Source organism: Oryctolagus cuniculus, chromosome 4 (assembly GCF_051225735.1).
Source record: "Oryctolagus cuniculus isolate XC-2025 breed Fujian yellow rabbit chromosome 4, ASM5122573v1, whole genome shotgun sequence".
Lineage (NCBI taxonomy): Eukaryota > Metazoa > Chordata > Mammalia > Lagomorpha > Leporidae > Oryctolagus > Oryctolagus cuniculus.
The window spans coordinates 97,934,777-97,954,862 of NC_142870.1; the positions used below are offsets into that span (position 1 = coordinate 97,934,777).

At 39.9% G+C, this 20,086-nt stretch overlaps 1 long non-coding RNA gene across 5 annotated transcripts in view; it reads right to left on the minus strand.

Annotated features, from left to right (window-relative positions):
* The window catches only part of LOC149127058 (uncharacterized), a 692,486-nt gene that overhangs the window by 66,609 nt on the left and 605,791 nt on the right, over window positions 1-20,086 (minus strand). The window lies entirely within an intron of this gene.

The window sequence follows — 20,086 nt, forward strand, 5'->3', positions numbered from 1 at the left end:
TATTGGCTTCTTTTACTTTGCTTCTTCCTCTATAGCTAATTGGTGCTTATGAGACTGAATTAGTCCAAAGTGTAAAATTTGGTTTAAATGATTCTTTAAAATAGGCTTTCTAATTTGAATTGTAATATGCAAAATATATTTCAGTGTACAAGGAGTTTGTCAAAAGGAAAGCAGATCCAAAATCCATAGAATTTTAGTTGTCAGCTAATAGATGAGAGCACTTCAAAAAAGAGTTCATGTAAAATTTAAGCAAAAGTTAGGCTTATTATAGTGCAAAAACTGTTTTGAAATCCATGCAGCTTTTTCATCATACATACTTCTGCAGACTTTCTGAAGACCCCTTGTATTTAGCCATGAGGCTAATAATTCAAATGTTTGACTGTGTCTCTTTAAGATCAAAAGCTCTATATTATGTATATTTTTCAAGTGACATTTGAATAAAAACCTAAAAAGCATCCGAGGAGATGGAGGGCACTTCTGGACTTGGGAATCCCTCAGGTTCGTTAACAACATTTTGAGTCATCTAAATTCATACTCATTATCGCCTAAGTGAGCATTGATGCTGCCACCGGACTTAAACAAATATTCAGATTTTTGTTTTCCTCGTCATTCTGAAGGTTATCTCCCTGGTCACTCTGAAAAATCAGGTGACAACCATTTCCCATGATGCTTTAAGGGCTGTCAAACTGTCCATCAAGCTGTCACCTGACCAATCATTCCCATGGTTCTGTTAGACTTCCAGCATGATAAATTGAAAGGCACTATTATCTGTCTGTGGTGAAGAAGAACTGTTTGGGCTTTGATAAGATATCACTGCTCCCAGGTGAGAGGCGGCTGACAGCACATCAAGGCAAAACAACACGTAGCCACACCGAACAGGGGAGCACAGGTTTACAAACATCTGTTGTCACTATTTATCACTTTTCTTTGGGTCTAAATTTCTGACTCATCCTTAGGCAATTAAAAAACAGATAGTTCTCTTTGTAGCTTGCAAATAATAATTGCTACTCTTTTCATTTTGGAAGAAGAATCTGAAGATTGAAAACACATCTGCCTGCCTTTTTGGTTCATGGCACACATGCGTTCTACCCAGTACCAACCAGATCTGTTTTCTTGCTTATGCCACCACTCACTTTTAAAAAATATGGGAATAAGTACATTTCATTGTAATGGATAAATAAATCTTGAGGGCTAAATATAATGACACTACTTCTATCCAACAGGTCAATATTAATGTCCTGATGCATTGGAAATAGCTGGCATTTGTGTTCACATACAGGAATTTACAGCATTTCATGGGGAATCAAGTTTGTAAGTCATATTCATGGCTTTACTTTTCAGTTGCTCTGAATTATTCTAATATGAATCTAAAATCTTGAATTCCCATACACAGAACATGACTGGAACGAAAGGCACTGGACTGAATGGGCTAAGTTGCAGTCAGGGCTGGGATAAGGAAGCCTATTTGTAAAGGCAGGGGAGGGCTTTGAGGCAAAGATTTTCTGCCTGGACAGCTGGCGTATTTTAAGAGCTACAGAAGAAACTTTACATTTAGGATTCATTTCTTTGAACTTACTCATCCAAAACAGAGTCAACAGAAACTTGTGCACTAAGGCTGGGTTCTGAATCCTTACTGTGTACGCAGTTTTACTCTTTCTTGTCATTTGCCCTTTCCCTCTACTCCAATGACATGAGCTGACAGGTTTTCTATGCGATTCTGTCCCCTTACACGCCATCATTATAGGAACAACTGAACATGTCTTTTGGTGATCACTTCAGGAAAGTAATCTGTTGTTATTTATTGAGGTTTCTACCAGAATAAAGGCACTGTGGTTGGTTGCTAACATCACCACCTTGTGTACAAATATTTTTTTGCATGCTGTTTCCTAATGTCATTAAGCAGTATTGTAATTTCATTACATAGTAATGCAGCACTTCGATTACCAACAACATTTAAATAATTTTGTAATTCAAAATCTGAAAAAGTAAACCACGGTTTATTTTTAGTCCTTTGTAATTAACTAACCACCAAACACTCTTTTGCACTTAGATAAGAAACAAAAATGCCCGCTGGAGCCCTTAGGGACTGCAATTTTGTCAAAATTCTTTTTAAAAAAATGACTTGAGAATTGAGAGTAAAAAGGAAAATAGTTAAATTTCCTCAAATTCATAATAATAGCAACAGTATACACAGCCAGGTCCTAGACTATCCAACTGTTGAATCCCTAGTGTATTCACAAAGGTGTTTTGAGCTTGCCCACAAGGCTAATGTTGGAAATTATTACTTACTTGAAAATATCATTTTGGTCTCTATCCAAAGATGAGAAGAACCTCTTAAGGTTTTGACTATCAAGTTTCTATTTCTAGTGGCTTCTGGCATGTCAGAGTTCCACAGCAAGGTTTGTATCTCAATAGTCTTTGGAGATCAATGAAGTTATGCTGACTGGACTCCCTTACTTTCCCAAAAAGAAACACTTTGTGGTCCAATGAAGGAGGTAATGGCTAGAGAGGAAAGGACCAAAATATGCAATAAATTCAGCATAGGTCCCAAAGAAAAAAAATGTGTTCCTCCCATTACTCCTTCTTTTACAAAGAAAATTCCAGTTTATTTCTAGAAAGAGACTGTTTCATATTTGGATTCTTGAATTAGCTCTTTCATAGTGTCTCTCTCTTTTGGTATATAAACTTCAAAAAATATTGGCTAGCTGACAGAGTAACAAAATAATTCGTTACTTTTTTTTTTTTTACTTAAAGATAATGTTTGATTACATGTTAAAAACTTAAAAATGTTGTCAAAGTCACCAGGCCAAGTATAGCAATTTAAAACGAATAAGTGTGTGTACCTGTTCCCATGTATCTTTTAAAAACTTGGATATTTGCAAGTAGACATTTGCTTGGCAAACTAATAGGTTTTGTTCTATTGACAAATGATTAGTTTTATTCTAGTCTTGAAAAGGAAGGTAGTTTTGATCAGATGACTTTGAGTTATCTTTACAATATTTTTTTTGGATAAATTTACCACGACATCACAAAGTTAGGCTGGATTTTAGCTCTTAAAAAAAACTTGCTGTTAAAATTTTGAGTTGTGGTTTCTGACTAATCATGTACAAGAGGGCTATTAAAAAGAGATAGCTTTTCTGAAAGTTATTTCCCCTATTTTTTCTATTGTATGATAATCTTAACAATATATTTATAGAATATACCATGATTGCCAATACAGAAAAACTCTATCTTCTGTGCCCATAGGAGTCCTGTGAGATTGGCGAGGCAACAAAGTTAGTTTTATTGATGTGCACATCGAGGGTCAGAGATGTGGGCAGAAAGTGCTCACGCCGTGTTAGTGGCAGAGACAGAAAGAGCTCAAGTTTCCCACTCTTAGGTCAATGTTACATCCTCCACTCACACTGTTCTTGTCTTTGTGGACTACAACAGTGCTTTTAGTAATGAAAATATTAGGAATTCAGGCCATCTTGTTACAAGTTTCACCATTTTGGTTGGAAGATTATCATCTAGGAGTCTTGGCTGGAGAGTCAGCCTGGTGCCCTGATCTCAAACACAGAAGAAGGAGCTCATCACTTACTTTCTCCTATGCTTTCAACTGGGAATTAACCATAGTCATGGAATGCTATTTTCCTACCTCTGACAACAAATGAATGTGTGTACATTGATATGCATGGGAAATATGTAAAGCTTATGAGATAACTAAAATTCATAAAATATAGAAAATGTTTTGAGGGCAGTCATTATGACACAGTGGGTGAAATCCCTGCTTAGGATGCCCACACTCCATATTAGAGCACTGAATCAAGGCCTGGCTACTCTGCTTCCAATCCAGTTTCCTACTAATGCCTCCTGGGAAGTAGTAGATAATAGCTCAAGTGCTTGGGCCCCTGCCACCCATGTGAAGACTGGGATGTAATTCTGGGCTCCTGGCTTTGGCCTGGTCCAGCCCTGGCTCTTGCAGACATTTGGAGAATGACCCAGCAGATCTGCACCCCCCTCCTCTTTCTCTCTCTGCCTTTCAAGGAAATGAAAATGCACATTTTTTTAAAATGTCTTAAAATGTACCTGATAGGAATAAAAATCCAATTTTTTATAGATATTATTTTTGAAGACTTCAGGATTCCACCCTCTTGTTATTTACCTAGCAGTAAACATTTTTTTCAAGTATTTGATGTTTAGAGGCTGAGCACTTATGATATTTATTGAGGGAAAATGAACTTGCAAAAAACTTCAGAATGTCTGTTGGGTATTTTACTTTTATGTTGCACCTGCTTTTGTCAAGTAATGTGACTTGAATAAAACTACAACGTAAAACAGATTCATTAAAATATTCAGTTTTGACTGGTTACTCATATACTAAAATATTGCAACAGAAGTAAAAAATAGTTTTATAAAAATGACTTTGGGGACTATAAACATAGGATAAAATAGCATACTTTTTTTAAAAAAGATTTTTAAAAAATTTATTTGAAAGGCAGAGTTACAGAGAGAGAGGGAGAGACACAGCGCTCTTTCATCCACTGGTTCACTCCCTAAATGGCCACAACAGCCGGGGCTGGGCCAGGAGCTTGGGGCTTCATCTCCCATGTGGATGCAGGGGCCCAAGCACTTGGCCATCCTTCAGTGCATTCCTAGGTGCATTTACAAGGAGGTGGATTGAAAGTGGAGCAGCAGGGAAATGAACCAGTACCGAGATGCTGGTGTTGTAGTTGGCGGTTTAATCAGCTGAACCACAATGCTGGCCCCAGAAACATGCATTAAAATTTTTTTTTAAATTTCTTAATCTACACAGAAGAATAAACAAATAGTACTTTGTGGAGGTCATTTATTTAACAATTTCTTCAAAAGATTCAGAGAGTAAAACAGGTTTCTGTGGGACAAAAATGCAGCTAAATGTTTTTTGGCAAATAGCAGAACTTCCTTCTAGGCCTCAGATATTAGGAAAGTGCCACTTGAATAAAGATGACATTGAACAAATCTACCGCGACTTAGAAGCCAGAGAAGTAAACAGCGGAATTTGCTCTAAGTCACCTTTGGTTCCCAAACTTCGGGTCATAACAATAAAGTTCTTGACATGAGCCACTTCATGAACCCAAGAAGGAGGCTAATTTCTTTCCATGCATCAAGCCGGAGAAATGGAGGCAGAAGCTCATTCTTCTCTGCTGGTCTCCTGTGTAAAATTTTTTTCCTTATCATCCCATCTCCTCATATCTTTCTGCAGTTTGAATTACCCTCTTCTCCTCAGACTGGTAAGGCAGTGAAAGGATGTTTGTTCTGCTAATTAACTTTATTACCCTGATAACTCCCTGCAGCCTTTGACGAAAACAATTACCGTTACTCCTTTTTTCCCCCCCACTGGCAAAAAAAAAAAAAAAAAAAAAAAAGGAAAAGAAAAAAAAAAAGACTATTAATTAGAAACGAGGCCCAGGTCCCTGCCATGTTATCCTGCCACGTTCCCAGGCCCTCGAGCAGGATAGCATTACATTGTCAGTAGTAATTTAGCTCTCATCTGTCTCTGCTAATTATTGTCACATTCATCAAATTCATCAACAAAAGTGCTCTCAGAAGGATTGCATATTTGCAGTTAATACAGCATAAACTGGTATTACCCATCACCACATTTGTGATGATGAGAGGGACACAACTTATTCATCCCTAATTAGAGCAAGCTGGGTAATTAATTATGCATTCCGCCTTATTACTTCTGAGTTCCCAGATATTGTTTGTCTAAAAAGGGGGAGAAAGCAGGAGAGAGAAGCCTGAAAATGCAAAAAAAAAAAAAAAAGGGTGATGTGTTTTGTCACATGCGCTATGCCATAATTCCCACCTGACAAACTAGCTGAATCAGTGGAAAATTGCGAGTTGTCAGCAGCAGAATAAACTGCTGTAATAGCTGATTAATGATCAGCACCTGTGACAGGTGCTGTACGGGACTGTAAACTTGGTTTGATTAACAGTCACTGGACGAATAAATATTAGTGACAGTCAGCGGAGAGCAAGTTTGCTTGTTTTCTTCCCTGTTAACAAATCGCACGCATTAAAGTTATTGATATTTCTGTCTGAGACACTCTATTTTTCTGTAGTTATCTGGCAACATTGGCAGTGAGTTCTAATGGATTGTGTTTGTTTCTGTTCTGTTATATTATTTCAGAACCAAAATTGTATTTTGACAAGATGACCTGTAGGGGCTTAAATCCACCAGGTGTGGAAGAAAAGACGGGGGCGGGGGGGGGAACCAAAACAAAACAGGATTCACACTTGGCTTAATTTATGCTCACCTGCCAGTAATCTGAGCGTGTGTATACATATGCACATATATATTCATTATACCCATTTACACGTGTGAGCAATAACTATTAAGGAATGTTCATGCTAAAAACTTCAAATGTGTGATGATCACTTGTCTTTAAATTTTTAATTGATTATTTTTCTGCTTTGAGTTGGATATTTTCCCTAAAAACATTGGCGATGTGAGTTCCCTCAACCCTGTGTCTCTGCAGAAGTGAAGGGACCCGTCTTCCAGCTATTCAAATGCACTGCCAGCTAGATTGGCTACTGAGCTGACCCGTTACAAACAGATTGGTCACGAGGTGAGTAACCTGTATGCGCTGTCTGGGTATGAATCCAGCGTCAAGTTGTATATGCAGGCAAGCAAGATGTGAGCCATGAAAGGAAACCAGCTTGTCCTCTTTTTTTCAGGACACAGCAAAAGAAGCCATCGCCTTCACTGTGGTACTTTTAGCTTTTTTTTTTTTTTTAAAGATTTATTTATTTACTTGAAAGGCAGAGTTACAGACAGAGAGTGGGGAGAGACAGAAAGATCTTTCATTTACTGATTCACTCCCCAAATGACTGCAATGGCCAGAGCAGGGCCAGGCTGAAGCCAAGAGCCAGTAGCTTCTTCTTCCCGGTCTCCCATGTGGGTGCAGGGGCCCAAGGACTTGGGCATCTTCTCCTGCTGTCTCAGGCACATTAGCTGGGAACTGGTTTGGAAGTGGAACAGCTGGAATTCGAACCTGAGCCATATGGGATGCCGGCAGTCGCAGGCAGTGGCTTAACCCGCTCCGCCACAGCACTGGCCCCAGTCAGATTTCTGTATTGTGTATGGGAAGGTTAAGGTTGTGGGGGTTTGGAATCCTAAAGCCTTGGTTTTGGACTTTGGTCTTGCTGACTAAGCTGTGCATTTGGGTAAATTACTTGATTTGTCTGACCTTTCCCTTCCTCCGGTTGTAAATGGGGGCATTTCCAATCCACATCCCAGGGTTACCATGATGACTAAATGAGAAAAAGTATGGTAAGTGTGCTAGCACAGTCCTGCCATGGGCTGTGCTCAGTAGCTAACGATTTTTCATTAACTCAACCATTTGACATTTTTTAAAAAGATTTATTTATTTGAAAGTCAGAGTTACATAGAGAGAGGAGAGGCAGAGAGAGAGAGAGGTCTTCCATCCGATGGTTCATTCCCTAGTTAGCCACAATGGCCGGAGCTGCACCTATCCGAAGCCAGGAGCCAGGAGCTTCTTCCAGGTTTCCCACGTGGGTGCGGGGCCCAAGGACTTGGGCCATTTTCTACTGCTTTTCCAGGCCATAGCAGAGAGTTGGATGGGAAGTGGAGCAGCCGGGTCTTGAACCGGCTCCCATATGGGATGCCAGCGCTTCAGGCCAGGGCATTAACCCACTGTGCCACAGCGCCGGCCCCATCATTTGACATTTTAATAGCCAAATTACCTCTAGTTTCTGTTTCACATGATGAATTCCTTTACGCTAATTATCTTTTCCCTCCACAGACTCCAAAATTACGAACAAAAAATTTAAAAATGAAACAACTGTTAGAAGTTACACTCCCTTATCCCTGAGTGTAAACTAAGATCATCCATATCTCAGGGTAGCAGATATCTCAGTGTGCTTCTCTGAGGCACAGAGGCTGGAATTCATGGAGTAGGGAAGAGTCTGGAAGAGGACAGCTTGTTCCTTCTTCCTGAATCTAAGTCTTCAGAAAGCTCTGGGGTTATGATTAGAGACATTATCTGGCCACTGTTTATTCAGCACAATCCCATAATTGTAAAGAATTGAGAGAATTAACAACAGAATATGACCAACAAAAATAAAAAGAGCAGTGGACAAGTTCATTTTGGTAACTTAATACACACCCGTTTGGTATTAACCACCTTAGAGAATGAAAGTGATGGACAGTGGGTTAAGCTGCCACCTGTGACACAGGCATCCCCTATGGGAGCATAGGTTTGAGTCCTAGCTCCTCTGCTCCTGGTCCAGCGTCCTGCTAATGCATCTGGGAAGGCAGCTGGAGATGGCCCAAGTACACATGTCCCTGCCACTCATGTGGGGGACCAGAATGGAGTTCCTGGCTCCTGGACTCAGCCTGGCCCAGCTCAGGCCATTGCAGCCATTTGGGGAGTGAACCAGCAGATGATCTCTCTGTCTCTGTCCTCCCTTTCTGTATCACTCTACCTTTCAAATAAATAAAATAAATCTTAAAAAAGAGAGAATCTCCCATCTGCTGGTTCACTTCTCAAATACCTGCACTAGCCAGGGCTGGGCAAGAGAGAAGCTAGGAACCAGAAACTCTATCTGGGCTTCCGTGTGGGTGGCAGGGATCTGAGTATTAGAGATGTCATCTGCTGCTTCCCAGGGTGCGAATTAGCAGGAAGTTGGAATCAGGACCAGAGCTAGGACTCAACCCAGGCACTCCGATACGACATACAGGCATCCTAAATGGCATCTTAACTGCTATGCCAAATGTTCACCTTAAATGATAGTTTTTATTCATTTTTCATGAGCATTTTTGCCATGCTAAGCGTTTTTTAAAAAATATTTTTGTTTACTTGAAAGGCACAGTGACAAAGAGAGGGAGGGTGGGGGGGGTAGATAAATATAGAGAGATCTTCTACCTGTTGGTTCACTCCCAACATGGCCACAATAGCCAGAAACTCTATCTGTGTCTCTCATTTGGGTAGCTAGGGCCTGAACACTTGGGCTGTCTTCTGCTTTCCCAAGTGCATTAGCAGGGAGCTGGATTGGAAGTGGAGCAGCTGTGATTCAAACTAGCTCTTGGATATGGGATGCTGGCTTCACAAGTAGCAGCTTAAATCACTGTGCCTCAACTCTGGCCCCCCAATGATAGTTTTTAAAATAGTGTTGAGGGGGCCAGTGCTGTGGCATAGTGAGTAAGGCGCTGCCTGCAGTGCTGGCACTCCATATGGGCACCGATTCGAGTTCTGGCTGCTCCACTTCCAATCTAGCTCTCTGCTATGGCCTGGGAAAGCAGTAGAAGATGGCCCAAGTCCTTGGGCCCCTGCACCTGCATGGGAAATCTGGAAGAAGCTCCTGGCTCCTGGCTTCAGATCAGTGCAGCTCTGGCTGTTGCGGCCAGCTGGGGAGTGAACCAGCAGGTGGAAGATCTCTCTCTCTCTCTCTCTCTCTCTTTCTCTCTGCCTCTCCTCTCTCTCTGTGTAATTCTGACTTTCAAATAAATAATCAATCTTTAAAATAGTGTTGAGAAGTAATAAAGCTGCCAGATTCCAAGTACCTTAGGGAAAATGTTTCTTTTGTATCATATTTAATTCATAATGGATCGACTTCTAGAGTTAATCTATTTGGATAAGAAAACAAAAATAAAGGGGGCTTAGAAACTTCAGTTTTTTCTGTAATGATGCTAAGGACATTCAATTCACTTCATATCACTAGTTACAATTATAAGGTTAATTGCCTTATCTTTTTGGGAAAAATAAATCCAGTGGTTGTGGCCAGAACATTTTTGCACTAATAGGTGAACTAAATGGTAGTAGGGCTGACTAGTGATTGTGATCTGGTGCATAAATGGTGACAGAGTATCAGGAGACAAGAATATTCCTGCCATCTGGTATCTATAAATATGAATTAAAAATCAGGTTAACAGGTCCTCTATGCCTACTTCTTTCTGTTCTTTGTTATGAGGGCTGTGATCACCCTTGCTGCATGTGAGTTCATGGTCATAGTAAGGCTCAATGGTTATTGATGTTTATGGACAGACCACCTAGGCATCCAAATGAAAAAACTAGGAACTGCCTGTTTGACTAGAACATTGGTATTGCAAATTATGTTACAGTTTCATTAGCTCTCTCTGTCAACTTCTACATCTATGTTATGGAATTCCTGTAGTCCTATAATGTCTTAATTATGAACTTTAATTATGAAAAATTCTGAAGTATGCTCTGTCAAGTTTGCTAAAAAGAAAGACAGTAACCTATCTCAGGAAATTTAAGGAGGAAAACTCTTACTCAGCACATTGGATTTTGGGGTAGGTCGAGAAGAAGAGCCTGGCTTCCCAGGATGACTTAGCACTAAATGACTTTTCCAAGATCTAGATCAGGAGTGGGTAAACAGTGTCCGGCAGAAGGATCTGGCCTACCTCCTTTTTTTGTAAAGCCTTGCTAGCCAAGAATCTATTCTACATTTTCAAGTGGTTGAGAAAATTTTTTTAAAAAAATGTGTTGTGAAAAGTATATGAAGTTCCAATTTTAGTGTCTATACCCAAAGTTGTACTGCACCATAGTCAAGCTTATTTGTTTGCATATTGTCTATGGATGTTCTTTTGCTGAAACAGCAGAGTTGAGTAGTTGCACAAAAGACCATGTGTCCCACAAATCCTGAAATACCTACTATTTGGTCTTTTCCAGAAAAGTTTAAACTTGTCCTGCCCAAGAGTAGCGTCAAATTATAGAAAAACCTGGGACATACATACACATCACTTGAGATCTTGTTAAAATATAAATTCTGACTCTGTAGGTCTGCATTCCTAACAGCATACCTGGTGATACTTATGATGCTGGCCCGTGGACTACACTGTGATAAACAAGGTGCTAGATTCTGACACTTATAGTAATAGCCCAGAAGTCTAATGTCTGCTTGATCAGGAGTAGATTTTCTGGGGCTGGCACTGGGGAGTGGTAGGTTAAGCCTCTGCCTGCAGCACTGGCATCCCATATGTATGTTGGTTTGAGTCCCAGCTGCTCCACTTGCAATTCAACTCCCTGCTCATGCACCTGGGAAAGCAGTGGAAGATGGCCCAAGTCCTTTTGACCCCTGTACCAATGTGGGAGAACCAGATGAAGCTCCAGGCTCCTGGCTTTAGATCAGTCCAGCTCTGGTTATTGTGGCCCAATTGGGGAATGAACCAGTGGTTGAAAGACCTTTCTCTCTGTCTCTCCCCTTCTCTGTCTGTAACTCTGCTTCTCAAATAAGTAAATCTTTTAAAAAATCTCTAATGCTAAAAAAAGAGTAGATTTTTCAGGAATTGACTCACAGTTATGAAGCCCACAAAGTTCATGTAGAAACCTGGAAATCTCATTTGTTCATCCATCAATGAGAAATATGATAGGACTGATCAAGAATATTCTGTTCCTATAAACATGGCACCTGAAATGTGGAGTTAGAGCAGAAGGTTATTTCTAAAGACTGGAAAGGAATCAGGAGGAGAGAGTTGTGTATTTAGATTGTTCAGAGACTTCAGGCAAATAGAGATGTGCCAGCTCATTGCCACTGGCACTAGACTGGCGATGTTCTAAAATGTTACCAAGATTTATTTTGTTCAGATATGATAAGACATGCAGACATCATAGGAACTGGTGTGAAAGCAGAAGTTTTTATACTTTCTGATCCCTTAAAAGGGAAGCCTAGGGGAGCACTAGGTTTGGTCAGGAGAGCTGGTAAAAATGTGGGCAAGGGCCTTTATTGTGGTTTTCGGAGGAAGGAATGAGAGAGGCAGGGTAAACAGGTGTAGGATTAGTTAGTTTGAATAATTTCAATGAGCTCTGCTCCTAGTTGTCTGTTGCCTGTTCCTAGGGATACTAGGGTAGTTGGATAATGGCTTGGAATGTAAGAGCTATATATATGAGGTATTTGGGGGTTTAGGTTTTGGATTTGTAGATTTGCTTATGAAAGTCTCACTCATAGGCAAGTTGTTTGATGTCTCTAAGAGTTAGCAAGCCTTGGGATGGACAGTCTCTCCACTACCAGCAAGACCACTTATGTCAAAACACCAGAAAATACAGAAAATAGAGAAGCATAATTAATATAAGTGGAACTTTGGCCATTTTGTAGGATGATTACGGGTGCACACTGCCTCTTCATTTGAGTTTTTTCACTTGTGTGTAAGAGTTGACAAACTTCCCTTCTTATCAACACATTCTTTTTTCACATTTGCTAATTCCTTTAGGCTCTAGAGAAATCTTTTTGGCCTGGAGATCCTTCAGCTTCTTTTAACTATTTGTTGACGATGAAAATTAAGACGGCTACTATTCATCATGCATTGATTAGCTAATTTAATTCAGAAAACAATCTTATTTCACTTACTACCAAGTTGGAAGAGGCTTTTCTCTACAGGGCTAGAAGCAGACAACACTATATTTGTATGGATAACTTCACTTAATGTGACTATGTAAAAAATTGTAGTGCCCCGCTTCAGACCACAGCATTTGGACCATAATGGAGGCAGTTCAGTAATGTTTGGATCTGTGGGGGAGCCACTTTGGATGACTCTATGACCACCCAAAAGCTTCTGGACATATCTTCGTTCTTCATAGAGATTTCTACTGGGCAGAAGAACCAAGTGCTAGCAGTAAATGCCTTTGCACAATCCACTGCAACATCTGCAGGCTGACCTTGGGGGTGCTTTCTGGAAGTCCTGCTCTGGCCACTCTAGTTGAAAAGATCGACCTGTCGCTGTAGCAAATCCAGTCTACTTCCCATTCCCATCACGAAGTGACTGCCTAGTCCTGATTCACTGTTATTATCACATGAAATTGTGCCATGGCATTTAAGGAGCTCTCCCTGCCCATTTCACTTTAAGTATGTCACAACACTGAATGCATGAATAGGAGCATCAAGAATGAACTGGACCTGTGTTCTAGGACCCATTGCCGTGTGGCTGTGAGCAAGTCAGTTTCCTCATCAAAAACATATGGAAGTGGGATTTTGGATTACAGGATTGCCATGGATTCTGTCAGCTTCAAAACACTAAGTTCATCTCATGTGTTTCTGTCAGATATACATAAAAGTAGAACTTGCTTATTTATTGCCACATTCCTGACATACCCCATGTAGTAAGCACTGTGGACCTTCATTTGGCTTTAATTTCTTTTACCTGATGTTTTTGTTACTTGTTTGCAATTCTGTTCTTAATTTTCTTCATCAAAAAAAGGTGAGTAGGAAACAGAGTCTTTGGGGCAGATATTTTATTGATTTTTTTTATTTCTCAGTAATTTGAATAAAGGAACAAGACAATATTGTCCAAACTGAATTAGTGTAGCAGCACCTTTGAAGCAAATAATTTTGAGATGGCAGAGCCTAAAAAGTTTTAAAAGTTGCAACCTTGCAGATAAGGTAGGACATTGACAAGCCTGCTGACTGCATATGTGTCAATTCCTGAAATTACACTGAAGTTACTATATTCTGTAAAATTATAAAATAATTTTGCTTCTCTGCAAATCTTGAGAGATTAACTTGACCAACTTTTTCAATGTCTCATTATATTCCTGACAAAGTAATTTCTGGTAGTTCTATAAGTCCCATCCAAAATATCAAGACAATTTTTACATTAAGATTGACATTTTCACCCTTATCTATAGTTTGTGGAGAGGAAGAGAGTCCATTGGTGTGAATGCCTCACCAATATATGCTTTATGGGACTTATGAAAAAAATCCTCCAACCCCCCCCAAAGATATCTTCTCAGAATACATTTCCATTTATGTGCAGTGTTTTTGATCAGAAAACTAAAAGTAGCAGCGGGTGGGAATGGGGGAGCCAGATAGAGAACTGGCGCCAACAGATGCAAAAATGCCATGGAAATCTTTGGCCCAGAAATAATAGCTTACCAAAATACACACACACACACACACACACACAGAGTTATTGGACTGTTGAGCAGATACACAGCCGTCTGTATAGACAACTGTGCTGTGGGCCAAGAGTTCCGGAGACAGGCCAACCTCTCATCCAGATGCCACTGCCAGCAAGGAGCCATTTGGCATCCAGTCCTCTGGCTGCCAACCCTCCCTCCCACTCCCTGGCATGAATTACCTCAGGGGCTGCTCAAGTAAATTAAGACTCTGAAGAGTTCTGTATTAATATGCTGCAACAACGTGGAGCACAGTCCCACGGGAGACCTTTGTGCCACTGGAAAGCTTTTATAAAAGCTTTTTTAAAATATTTTTAAGTGTCCAAGAAGCTTGACTTCGATGTATTTGCCCAGAGATAAATGCAATTGCTTTGGAAATCAAGAGTGATGTATTTTGATTTCTACATGGAGCCAGCTTTCCTCAATACAGAAATACCTTGGGACTTTTTAAAGAACAAGCAATTGAAAACATACATCCTCAAAGTGAGGGGGAGGGAGAGGGAAAAAGGAGAAAGAGAGAGAGAGATATGAAGAGGTGAAAGAAGGGAGGCTGTGAGGGAGGGGATGAGAGAGGGGAAGAGAGAGGGGAATGAAAGAGGGAACAAGGAAGGAAGGAAGAAAAGAAGGAAAGAAGGGAGGGAGGGAGGAGAAGAAAATTAGAAAAATAGAAAAGTTAGGGAGACTGAAAAAAAAATAACAACAAGGCACCTCCAAGGGGCTCTGTCTCTAGTGGACCATAGCTGCCTTCAGGATAATGGCTTGAGTTTTCTCCACTCCTAACTAAGGGAGGTGTGGATGGGAAGCTGCCTAGAGGAACCCTTGTTCCAGCTGATTTTTTATTTTTTTAGCAAACATCCTGTGTGTCTTTGGAGTGTGATGTGTTCTTTGGTCACTGTGTTGCACTCTGCTTCCCAACACAGCGCTCTTTCCCATACCAAAACAAACAAACAAGACTGAAATACAACAGACTGATAATCCTTTTGGGAAAGTGGAAGCTATTGTTCATATCTCTTCAGCCATACTAAAACTGCAGGCTGACAAATCTTATACTGGTCAAAAGACAGTAATAAGAACATTTTTTTTTTTCAGTGATGAGTGAATGGATATCAACCCATATTCATGACAGTTTGCACGCAGCACTAAGTTCCCAGAAAAAAAAGTCAGCATGAGCAGTGGTTTTTCTTACCTTGTAATCTCAAAAAATTCCAATTTCTGCCTATGTGAGGTTGTACCTATCAACTGTGCCATTTCCCACTCCCAAGCCTCTCCTTCCAGGAGAGGCGTCTTTATCTCCTGCTCCTTTATCCCTCCTCTCCCATCAGCGAGACTGGGCAGCTAGACAGAACCTGCTGAAAGAGCTGGATTCATTTCTGCAGCTTCTATGCAAGAGTGAAGTTTTGAGATTCATCTGATCAAAGGGAGAACTACCAGAGGACGGCACAACAGTTGATGATTTTGATGAATTTAGAAAGATGTCATAGTCACAATCACATACTTTCATTTCCACAATAAACAACGTTCAATTTAAATTTCTGTAATGTCAAAACAAAACATCAAACAGCCAGTGTATGCAAGAGAAAAGGAAAAACAAAAGGTTAGACTTACATTGCTTTTCTTGGCTCTGCTAGCTAATTTTGTGTAAGTGTAACATTTGAACTGGAAGGATATTTTTTGTGTGCTCCATATTGTTTCTTCAATTTGCCCACAAAAATGCAACAGACTCTTGAGTTGCAGTCACAAAGTAAGTGATCGTAACCATGCCAGAAGCAATGTTTGCCCAGATGCCTTTAGCAGACTCCATACTAACCTAACTTGAAGTAACATTGATTGCTCTCAGATCTCTAAGTATCACTGACACTGATAAATCATCCTGAGAAAGCCATGAACAAATGAATCCAACACTCATCACTCAGGAGAGATAAACATTATTACAACAAGGAAAAATACCTCAGGTATTTGATGAGCCATACAGTCTTGTCCAGGGATTAATCATGTGATTCACACTTTAAAGAGACAGGTTAATCATAGAAAAACATGTGGCCAAGGTACATTGCAGACAATATGATAGTTCATTCCTTTTTAGACAGAGGAAAACTTGATCATCAAAATACAACCATACTTGTTTCTCTACTGTACATTAATATTGAAAAATCTTCCGTTTTCCCGTTGTGTAAAGATGAAGAACTTGTTACTAATCACATTGAAGTGATTTTCGGTAATTAAAGTTCTTCAGTAGCATGGGAAATATTTTGCAGCTATGCAAGGATATGGGAAATGACGATATTTGCTGGCTAGTGTTCCTTAGGAATTTTCTAAGTCCCCAACCTACATGAAGCCTGCTGTGTTCACACTACAGTGTCTTCTTTTGTGATCTCACACACTCCACATTTTAGAAAAAAAAAAAAAAACAGCTGGTGTTTCCCCTCCATAATTCTCCTCTTTTAAAGAAAGAGAATATGATTTATCTTTCTTTGGGAATAGTAACTTCTAAGAAGAACAGATTTTCTCTCTGTGTGGTGAGGAAAGGGGCTAAATTAATGAAAAGATAGATGCTCCCTCTCATTGACTGGGGTAAGAGGGGCAGCGCCATCAGCATTCCCTGTCCCGCTGCCCTCCCTTTATCTGTTTTTGAGCACCAGCTTCCCCTTTATCCTTCTGCCGCCCATCTGTGTGTCTGCAAACAACCAGAGAGGAATCAGCCGATCCCAGCAACCGCCCCACAGCTGCCTGCTCCTTCCAAACTGAATGAGAACTCCAGACTGCCAAGATTGCAGACCCTCTTTTCCACAGATATGTGCTACCTGGAAGCCTCACAATAAAGTCTGCATTTTCCCTGGCACTTTCTGGACTTCCAGTGATTATTTATGTATGCATTTTTATTCTTTTGTCTGATTACTTACGATGGAATTTTCAAACTTGTTCTGCAAATGGGAATTACGAGGAATGTGAATAACTTCAGCTAAATTTGGTGAACACTTAGTATGTGCTTTATATGCATTTTCCACAATCATGACTCCTAAGTCTTTACATTTTGATTATTTCTATTTTATGGATGAGGAAAGTGAGGAATAGAGAAATTTAACTACATGACTAAGCAGCTGAACTGGCAGTGTGAATCCAGAGCTCACACTCTTAAACAGTATAGCCTAACAACCAGGTGAAAAGGATTTGGGGGAAGTCAATGAATTTGGAAATGCAGAGCTAAATTAAAGAAACACCTTTCTTCCAGGATTTCTCAGAGTGTATGCCCATCAAGATTTATTCGCTAATAAAATATGTGGTGTTTCCCAAACTTATTGATCCCCATTGAGCTGTTACTGTTCCCTAGATAGCATATTGAGAGAAGCAGAATTGCTGGGTCAACCCAATTACACTTTCTACTGATTGCTTTAAAAATTCTGAATGAGTCACTATTCTTTGGCAAATAAAAAAAATCTAAGAAACTAATGATGGCCTGCAGGGGCAGTGGGGACATGACCAGAAGATATGGCAGGGGAAATGTGTGAATAACCATGATATAGAAGAGACAGAGTCATGTATTTGACTCTCTGGTTTATTGTTTCTTTTCTACACTACACTTCTAGGAGAGAGAGCCAAATAAGAAATAGAGATTATATTGAGATATTTAAAACATACAGGGAAGTCTTTAACACATTGTTTCATTTAACTCTAACAACAACCCACTGTATAGGAAAAGTACTAAGGCCTGAAATTTTCAGTGCCCAGTGGTCATGGATCTGGGACTTGAATATCAGGCTTCTATCTTCCAGTCTAATTGTATTTTCACAGTTCCACTACTACTTCAAAGAATTGATTTCCAGAGAAGGCCATTTAATCAGGTAATATTTAAGCCAGTGTTTATTACCTGCAATATTTGTGGTTCAGAAATAACTCCTGATTAGAAGAGCCTGTTGCTAATAGAGAGGGGCTCAGCATACAAGAGTTGGTCCTAGCATTCACTGTGGTTGAAGCCTTTGGCAAACAACTTAACCTCTTATTAAGTTACTTAAACACCAAAAAAAAAAAAAAAAAAAACTAACTTGCATTTACTAAATTGTACCTATCAAGACAGACAAATGGCCAACATATTTCTTTTTAGGTTTCAGAAAAAAATGATTGAAACATGATTTTTATCTACATTCAGTTGAAGAGCAACATTTAAGCAAGAATGTCTTGTTTCTTTGAATAGTTTTATTAATCAAACTGAGATTTTCCTGATTTAGACCTGTTATAGTCAAAATGTGTACTCTCCAAAATTCATTCATTCATTCTTTCTTTTTAAGATTTATTTATTTATTTGAAAGGCAGGGTTACAGAGAGAGGGAGAGACAGAAAGAGAGAGCTCTTCCATTTGCTGGTTCATTGCCCCAATGGCCCCAATGGCTGGGGCTGGGCCAAGCTGAAGCCAGGAGCCTGGAGCTTATTCCAGGTCTCTCATGAGGGTGGCAGGGGCCCAAATACTTGGGCCATCCTCTGCTGCTTTCCTAGGCACATTAGCAAGGAGCTGGATCAGAAGCGGAGCAGCTGGGACAGGAGCCAGTGTCCATACATGCTGGCATCGCAGGCAGTGCCTTTACCTGCTACACCACAGCACCGCCCAAAATTCTTATGTTGCAACTGAATCACCAGTGTGAGTTTTAAGAGATGAAACCTTTGGAGGTGATTGAGTCATGGGGCAGAGCCCTCTTGACTCGGATTAGCACCCTTATGAAAGAAGAGTAAGGGAGCTGTTGGCCCCTTTTGCCCTTCTGCCTTAAAACCAGGTGTGGACACAGCAGTCATCCTCCCTGGAGGAGGCAGCTGCAAGACGCCATCTTGGAAGCAGAGACCAGTCCTTCACCAAACACAAAACTTGCTAATGCCTTGGTTTGGACTTCTCAGTCTCCAGAACTGTGAGAAACACATTTCTATTATTTATGACTTAGCCAGTCTCATGGATTTTATTATAGAAGCACAAGTGAGCTATGGTAATTCCCTTAAAAGTTTCTTAGGTATTTACATTAAAAAGGGTAGTTTTTTTTTGCCTAGCAGTTAACATGCCTACATCACACATCAGAATACATAGGTGTGATTCCTGGCTCCAGTTCTTGGTTCCACTCTTGCTAATATAGATGTTAGGAGGCAGTGGTAATGGTTCAAGTAATTGGATTCCTGTCATGCATGTGGCAGACCTGTGTTGAATCCCCTGGCTATGGTCCCAGCTTTTGCAGGCATTTGGGGAGTGAACCAGCAGATTAGAGCTCTCTCCCTCTCTCCTCCTGCCTGTCTCTCTGTCTCTCATGTTAAAAATAAAAATTAAGAAGGAGGCAAAGTTCATTATAATAATGTTCTCTTTAGTTAAGGCCTTTTGTAATAATGGTTATCTGGATATTTGTATTAGTTACTTTATTGATCTTTTCATAATGTTAAATATGCTCAATAGAGTAGGGCCAGAGTTTCCCAAACTTTCTTAGTATTTTTTTTCTTAATGCCTGTAGGTGAAAGGAAATACTTAAAAAGTTTCATTTATTAAATAAGATCCAAAGTGCTTAATAAGTATTTATGTCTTAACATAAATAAAACTTAGTAGCTTTTAAAATATATATATATATAAATGGAAAGAAAAATATTTTAATTTCACTCCCAAATAATTATAATTACAGTCAAAGCTTAGAGATATTACAGGCTTGGTTCCACAGTATTATAATAAAGTATCACAATAAAGGGAGTCAAATGCATTTATTTGGGTTTCCCAGTGGATACAGAAGTAAGTGTTCAATAGCATTATGTCTAAAAAGTGTACATAGATTAAAAATACTCAAGATGGGTATTTGGCCTAACAGTTAAGATACCTGTTGAAATGTCCACATTGGAGTACCTGGGTTCAATTTCCAGCTCTAGTTCCCAACTCCATATTCCTACCAACACAGACCCTGGGAGGGTACAAGTTACAGCTTGAGTTGTTGGATTCCTTTCACCCATCTGGGAGACCTGGATTGAATTCTCAGTTTCTGACTTTTTGGCCTTGGCCCAGCCCTGGCTGTGGGCATTTGGAGAAGGGAATGGTGGATAGGAACTCTGTCTCTGTGCCTTTCAAATAAAAAAAAGAAACTTAAAAAAATTGTAACTAACAAAATACTAATGATCATCTAAGCTGTCAGCAAGTTGTAATCTTTTTGCTGATGGCGGGTCTCCCATGATGGTGATTG